Genomic DNA, 8,476 nt, shown 5'->3' on the forward strand with positions numbered 1-8,476 from the left:
AAATCAAAATAAAATGTATCTTCAATTAAATAAATACATTTGATGATTCTGGGTTGAAAAAAAATACCAGAAAATATACTGGCAAAATTTGAATGTAGACTATATATTATATAATAGTTTATTATCCATGTTAACTTTTCTGGACTTGTATGTGTTTATATAAAAGAATTTGTGTTCTTAGAAGATAGGCACTGAAGTATTTAGGGTTAAGGAGCATGATGTCAATAAGTTATTCTTAATTACTTTAGCAAAAACAATGATATATACATGTATGTAGATCTAGATCTCTCTAGAGAGAAGAAAAACAAGACAAAATATTAATAATTAGTGAATCTAGGTAGGGTATGTAAGTATTCATTGTACTAATGCTTGTGATTTTTATGAAAGTTTCTTTTTCTTAAAATAAAAAGTTAAGCCAGGTATAGTGGTACCTATAGTCTCAGCACTCTGGGAGGCTAAAGCAGGAAGATTGAAAATTCAAGCCAAACCTGGCTAACTTAGTGACTTATAAGGTGAGACCCTGTTTCAAAATAAAATATAAAAAAGGGCTGATGGTGTAGTTCAGTGTTAGGGCCCTGTGTTTAATCCACAGTACCACTACCATCACACACACACACACACACACACACACACACACACACACGTTAACTTCTCTAGGAGACTTTTGCTCCTGGTCAAGATGGAATAACAGGTTCAGATTGTCCTCTTGCCTGAAATAACAATGACATCAACAACAAACTCTTAAAGATGTGAAAGAATGTTTTTTCTAACACATGGGCATAAATCTAGTGAAGAACAGTGATTTCTGACAGGTGATAAACAAGGAGAGTCCTATAACTGGTCTAGCCTTTTGCCTTGAAAGAATTCCCAGGCCACACTTCAGAGAGCAGAAATCAAGGTATCCAGGTGGAGTCTGGCAAATCTCTGAGTTGAGGAAACAGAGGTAAGAGTCTGGAGGAGATCAAAACAATTAAGAGTTTATAGGATAAATGATTGTAGAGGAGAGAACTTCACAGGAGAGAACTTGGGAGATCTTCTAAAGTTTTCCCCCAAATCAGCCCAGCCGAGTATTGACCAGTGTGTGTGTGTGTGTGTGTGTGTGTGTGTGTGTGTGTGTGTGTGTGTGACCACCTGAAGGACTGGAAGCGACGGGTTGGTGCTCTCAGGGTTTGGAACAGTGCCAGCCAGCCTGGAAAGCTTTATGATTCACAGGGCACTCTGGAGCATACATAGGAGATCACCTCATATACAGCTGTGGGCTCTTCTCAGGACCCTCTCAAAATATCATGAAATGATATCAGGATAACAATGAAATATCCTTGAAGTAACAATGCCTAGCCTGGAAGCGACGGGTTGGTGCTCTCAGGGTTTGGAACAGTGCCAGCCAGCCTGGAAAGCTTTATGATTCACAGGGCACTCTGGAGCATACATAGGAGATCACCTCATAGGCAGCTGTGGGCTCTTCTCAGGACCCTCTCAAAATATCATGAAATGATATCAGGATAACAATGAAATATCCTTGAAGTAACAATGCCTAGCACTCGTGCAAAATTTTTCAGCTACGTGGAGAAGCAGAAAAATATGACCCACATAAAAAATACTATGACTTTTCCCTATCATTAAAGGTGAAATAGTTACCCTAGATCTCTACTCTTATCCAGTTCGTAATAAACTGGCTGTGGTGCTTGCCCCATGACCCCTCACTCCTATAATTTCAGGGAAGGCCATGTGGGGAGTTGAAATTCCCACCTTCACCCAGTAGTCTTGAGACAATCCTTCCTCACTGGAGTGTCCATGGAGGCTAAGTGAGGAATGTGGATTTCCACCCCACCTGACAGTAATGAGGCAGTAGCCACCTTTTCTGGCTGGCACGGTGTCTGAAGTGACTGGGAAAAATAAAAAATTTAAATAAGATCTACAGTCTTATAGCAATATCGCAAACTCCCAGATCACAAGAGAAAATCACTCCTCATGTCAGGATCCAGGAAAATCTCAATGTGAATGAGAAAAGATATAAATATAAAATTTGAGATGATAATGATAGAAAAATTTTAAAGGAACTACTATAAAAATGTCTCAATGAGCAGTTATAAATACACTTCAAACAAAAAAAAGATGTCTCAGTGAAGATATAAAGAGTAAATTATAAAATTTAGAACTGAAAAAATATTGTAACCAAAATTTGAGCAGATAAAGACTAGAAAGTCCCCACGTTTGACAACACAAAGATTCAGGAAGTGAAGGAACTCAAACCAGGATAAACCCAAAGAAATCTAAAACCAGGGCACATTATAAATTTCTGAAAATTAAGACAAAGCAGAAAGAGAGAAGTAGCTTATAGTCAAAAAGTGATTTGAAAGACAGGATTTCCTCATCAGACACCATGGAGGCCTGAAGGAAGTACTGCAACATTTTCCAAGTGCTGAAAGAAAAAAAAATGTTCAGAATCCTGTATAATCCATGAATATAGGGGGGATTAACATTCATAGGGGACAGAATACTGTACTAAGGGAAATTATCACCAGTGCACATACCCTACCATACCCTATTCTACTGTACCCTAAAGAAGGCTGAAAGAAATCCTTGAGCAGGATACAAGGATGAATCTTGAACTGTCAGAATGGAGGAAAGAACAACGGAAAAAGGGAAAGTATGGCACGGCTGTTCACCATTTGAAGAAGTCATGACAGGGCTCAAAGGATAAGAAGCTAGTCAAGAATAACCTTCGCTTTTTAAAAAGACCAATGCCAGGTCAGGGAGTTAGCTCAGTGGTTCTGCCACCTGCTTCACAAGTGCAAGCTCCCAAATTTGAACCCTGGTACCAAAAAAAAAAAAAAAAAAAAAAAAAGACCAATGCCTATGTGGAATTCAGAGTGATAATGAGCTCAGGAACCCAACTGAGATCTCAAGTCAACCTACCCAGAGGGGATATTAGCATTTTATACTGTAGCATCCCACAACCATGAGCCTCTACTTCTCAGGGTCTGTGCCCTCACTCTGGTGAAGAATGAAGTGGGGTGAGGCTGACACCTCTGGCAGAAAATGGGGAAGTCAGGGTCCTGCGGAGAATGAGGAAGTCAGAATTGAAAGTAACTCAAGGCAGAGTTTAATTAGGATGCCACAAGTGCAGGAGAAAGCTACCTGTGGCAGAACACACCACAAGGTAGGGGGAAACCTGCAAAGGTAGGGGAACCACTGCACACAAATTTATAGGGTCAAGCTGGTTTCTTAAAATGACTTTCATTGATGGGTGTAATCTAGGTCAATCAGGGTCATAGGCTTTGTTTCTGGGTTGAGGAAATGGTCAGCTGGGTAGGGGCACACAGTAAGTTGAACTTCCTCAAATACATAATGCATAATAAGCACGTAATCATTTGAACAACCGTCAGCCACCCAGGTCATGTTCTAATTCCCTTCTTACGCCCTCCTCTAACTGTCCCTATAGTACCAACCATGTTTATCCTGCTACATGTGTTTCACATGATATACAAACACATGTCTCTGTCATCATGAATGCTATTTCTGGAACCCAGTTTTGGGAAATGAATGAATATTTCTACATGGTATGAAAATACTAAGTTATCAATAGTTTTTCTGGGGTTTTGTGGTTAGCCATGACTTTCAAAAAAAGATTCCATCATCGTGTAGTGGTCAAAGCTTGATATAATTTTCCATTTTTTTGGTCAAATTTTTTTCCTGCTTTCTGATGGTCAGGATTTAAAAACTTATTTTATAAGCTAAATACAGATAATGGAGATGTTAATTTGTAAATCCAGAATATACTATATGCACATACTTAAAGCATTCCATTATAGTAGTCAGTCACATTATATAACCCCTAGTTTTTGCCTTGCTTTGTTCAGTATTTGGCTCCCCCCACATACTCGGGATTAAACCCAGGGCTTTCACACTGAGCTATATCCCTAGCCTTTTAAAAATTACGGTTTGAGACAAAATGTTACTAAGTTATCTGGCTTGAATTTGAACTTGAGATGCCCCTGCCTCAGCTTCCCAGAATGCTATGATTGCAGATATGTGCCACCACACTCGACCAGTATCTGGCTCCTAAGCTAATCTATTTTTGCTGTTGTTTCCATTTAGAATTTTTCCTGGAGCTTGCTCTAATTTCATTTGTTTAAAATTTTGAATTTCATTTCTTATATTTATTTATTTGAAAGATTTTAAAAGCAGAACCAAGGACAGTTTTGGATTTAGATAAACATTTGATTAAAAGCTATCTTTTGTAAACAGGGAAGCGAGGAGGGGGTGAAGGGAGGGCAGGGACAAGGGGAAAAATGAGAACCAAGACCACCTGTCATGTAAAGGTACAAGATCCCAATAATGAATGTAACTGTACTGTATACTTTAAATGTATCAATAAACTCAATAAAAGAAAAAAATTTAAACCATGAAAAAAAAAGCTATCTTTGAACTATAAACATTATATGCTATCCTGCAGATAACTCGTTTGAGTTTTTCACTTGCTTTTATTTTCTTTATCAGTTTTGTATCCTTAGGGAAAAAAGAATGAAGTATGAAATTTTTGTTTAAGAAATAAACACATTAGCCGGGCATGGTGGCACACACCTGTAATCCCAGCACTCGGGAGGCTGAGGCAGGAGGATTGCTGTGAGTTCGAGACCTGCCTGGGCTACATAATGAGTTCCAGGTCAGTCTCAAACACATAGTGAGACCCTGTCTTAAAAAACAAAAACAAAAACAAACAAACAAACAAACAAAACAACCAAGAAAGAAAGAAATAAACATATTGCTCTTGGTTTAACCATGGGAGGAAAAAAGTCGTTATAGCTGGAGATATAGTTCAGTGGTACATCTCCTGCCTGGCAAGCGTAAGGTGCTGAGTTTGATCCCCACTGCAAAAAACAAAAACACCTTTTTCCAGCCTTGGCCTCCGATCCTACAGCCGCCTTGATGTTGATGCCCAAGAAGAACCGGATCGCCATTTATGAGCTCCTTTTTAAGGAGGGAGTGATGGTAGCCAAGAAGGACGTGCACATGCCCAAGCACCCAGAGATAGCACACAAAAATGTACTCAACCTTCACATCACAGAGGCGTGCAGTCTCTCAAGTCCCGAGACTACGTGAAGGAACAGTTTGCCTGGTGACACTTCTACTGGTACCTTACCGACGAGGGCATCCAGGGTCTCTGTGACTACTCCTCCTGCCCACTGAGATCGTGCCTGCACCCTGCACCGCAACCCGCAGACTCCCCCGGGTCCATGAGGCTCAGAGGGGAGGCCGACAGAGACACCTACAGAGGAGCTGTGTCCTCTGGTGCCGGTTAGAAAGCGGAGGCCAGTCGGGTCAGCCACCGAATTCCAGTTTAGAGGCGAATTTGGTGGAGGAGGTCAGCCACCCCAATAAATTTGGAAGATGCTATTTTCTGTTGAATAAACATGTGGGAGGAGAAAACAAAACAAAACCAAACAAAAATGTCATTACAATAGGACAACCCTTCCTTTCCCCCAGAGGGTCAAATATTTGAACAACTACTTCATCAAAGACTATGCATGTATGGGAAATAAGTGCATGAGAAGATATTCCACATCTCATTATTAGGGAAATACAAACTCAAGCCATAGGGAGACATTGCTGGTTACTCATGAGAATTATCAAACTTAAAAATACTGGTCATATCAAATGTTGGCAAGGATATGGAAAAAGTGGAGCTCTCATACCTTACTGGGGTAAATAGTACAGCCATTTTGGAAATTATTTAGCAGTTTCTTAAAAATAGAAACATATATCTCAGGGGAATGGGGAAAAATGAGAACCAAGACCTGTCATGTAAAGATGCAAGATCCCAATGATGAATGCAACTGTACTTATACCTAAAATGTACCAATAAACTCAATGAGGAAAAATAAACATATACCTAACATATAATCTGATCATTCCACTCCTAGATACCCAAGATGAATAAAAACATACATCTACAGAAAGAGTTTATATGAATGCACTTAGAGGCATTATTTGCATAGGAAAACACTGAAGATGGCCCAAATCTTCATGAACAGGTAGATAGATAAACGGTGGGGTATCTATGAAATGGAATATGTCTCAGCATTGAAAAGAATGAAGTATTGATTCATGCAGCAACACGGATGAGTCTCAAAATGATTTTATTGAATAAATGAGCCAGACAAAAAGACTACATATTACTTTAATTTATATAAAATTCCATAACATTCAGAGTAATCTACAGCAATGAGAATCAAATCAGTGGTTGTGTAGACATGGTAGAGGGCAAGACACAGTGGGAGGGGATGACAAAAGGGCATGAGAAAAACTTTTGAGGGTGAGCATGCTGGGTGTGTTTATTATCTTTGTTTTTGTTTTTTTTTTTGAGACAGGGTCTCACTATGTAGTTGAGACTGACCTGGAACTCACTATGTAGCCTTAGCTGGTCTTGAACTCACAGCGATCCTCCTGCCTCAGCCTCCCGAGTGCAGGGAATACAGGTGTGTGCCACCATGCCTGGCAAAAGTGTTTTGAGCTCAGAGCAATGATAGCTTGCCCTTGTCCCTGTTTCCTTTTCCTCTGCTACTTTTTTTTTTTTTTTGGCACCGGGGATCGAACTCAGGTCCTTGTGCTTGCAAGGCAGGTGCTAGAACCACTGAGCTAAATCCCCAGCCCTGTGTTTATTATCTTGATTTTCAGCATGGGTTCTTTGTTGTACCCATGTGTGGAAACTTATTAGATTGTATGATCTAAATATATGGAGTTTAATATATAGTGTATCAATTGTACCTCAATAAAGTTGTTTAATAAGTCATCCCGGGCTGGAGATTTAGCTCAGTGGTGCCACCGCCTGCCTTACAAGCACAGTCCTGAGTTTGATCCCTGGCACCCCCCCAAAAAAATTCATCCCTAGTAAGATTATTGCCTGAAAGTCACTCACACATTAATTAATTTTCAAAACTTTTTTTATTCTGTAGGGATCAGATAAAAAAACATAGGAGATTTTGGTCCAATTAGATAAATATAATTCTAATACAGAGAGATAAAAATGGGTGTTGACTGCTCTCTGGAATGTGGGTTTTCTAAGGAGTAGGAAGAGCTTCACTTTTACCTCCCTTCAAACTGTGGGATTCTGAGGTCTCCAACTCTTTCTCATTTATAGTACGAGTCCTCTCTGGCTTCCCCTCTGCATTTCCCCTGCTCCAGTTCCACCTCCACGATGTTCTTGGCCTCTTGTTCAGCCTTCTGTGAGTGTTATCTGTGGATCTTTTGCTTTGAGAGGGATCTAGTTGGTCCTGAAGTTTCTGGGTCCACTTTAGACCTGAGGAATCAGAATCTCTGGTGGGGGAGGGACCTTGGAATCTGCATTTTTGGATACTAGAGAGTCATACTGAGCTACATCCCCAGCCTTACATAAAGAAAAAGAATAGGGTCTTACTAAGTTGCTAAGTTACCCAGACAGAGCTTGAATTTGCAGTTGTCTTGTCTCAGCCTCCCAGAGTAGTGGGATCACATGTGTATACCACCATGCCTGGCTGGACTCCGTCTCCTGGCAGTTCCTCTGCACCTGGGAGTTGAGAAGCTCTTACTCTGATCAGGGAAGTTGCTCTGGAGCTCCTTCCAGAATCCATACCTCCTCTTCCATCTTCTCCAGTTGGAATCGTTTTTGCTCAAGTGCCACATTGGCATCGAGCATTGGTGTTCCAAAGTCTTTCCTGCAGGTGTCTAGCATGTGATCTCTGGTTTCTAAGGTCTGCCACTGTTCCTACGATTATTTAGAACCACATATAACAGGAAAAGGAGTGTGGAATGCTAAACAACCCTTAAAAAGTTTTTAAAAAAATCGTGGGCACAGAAGCCATTGAATGGCCTATGTGTTTGGTTACTGTGATGGCACTGCTGAGTAGGTGGAAATAAAAGGATCTGGCTCTGCAAGCCTTGATAGGAAGGGGCAAATGGGGACACAGGCCGAGGAATGGAGAGGCTCTGGGACCAAATGAATCGAGTGGAAACATTTGGCCTTTGGGGCCAGGAGCATGCCGAGGAGCAGCTGCTTTCTATGACCTGGGCGTTTGTGACTGGCCAAGGAGGAAGGAGGCCTGAACCTGGCTGACTGCCACTGAAGCCACTCTTTGGACGCATGGATGCAGTCTTCTGGGAAGATGAGTGCCAGTCTGTCTGGTGGTCACATGAAGGGCTTTGCTGACCCTGACACTGGATATTCCCCTTGCCCTTGTGCCAGGGATTAGGGGAAAGAGCAGTGTAGGCCTGAATCAGGGCTAGGAATGCCAGGCACAGCCAAGAAAGGAGACAAAGAAAATGGCTTCAAGCTGGGCATGGTGGTGCATGCCTGTAATCCCAGCACTCTGGAGGCTGAGGCAGGAGGATCGCTGTGAGTTCAAGACCAGCCTGCCTGGGCTACATAGTGAGTTTCAGGTCAGTCTCAACTACATAGTGAGACCCTGTATCAAAAACCAAAACCATAGAGGTACAA

At 41.2% G+C, this 8,476-nt stretch overlaps 1 pseudogene; it reads left to right on the plus strand.

Moving 5' to 3' along the window:
• The first annotated feature begins 4,925 nt into the window (after positions 1-4,925).
• Positions 4,926-5,385, plus strand: LOC109118283 (annotated as a pseudogene).
• Positions 5,386-8,476: the final 3,091 nt, after the last annotated feature.

The sequence above is a fragment of the Fukomys damarensis genome, unplaced genomic scaffold (assembly GCF_012274545.1).
Source record: "Fukomys damarensis isolate Sample0158 unplaced genomic scaffold, DMR_v1.0_HiC HiC_scaffold_2, whole genome shotgun sequence".
Taxonomy (NCBI): domain Eukaryota; kingdom Metazoa; phylum Chordata; class Mammalia; order Rodentia; family Bathyergidae; genus Fukomys; species Fukomys damarensis.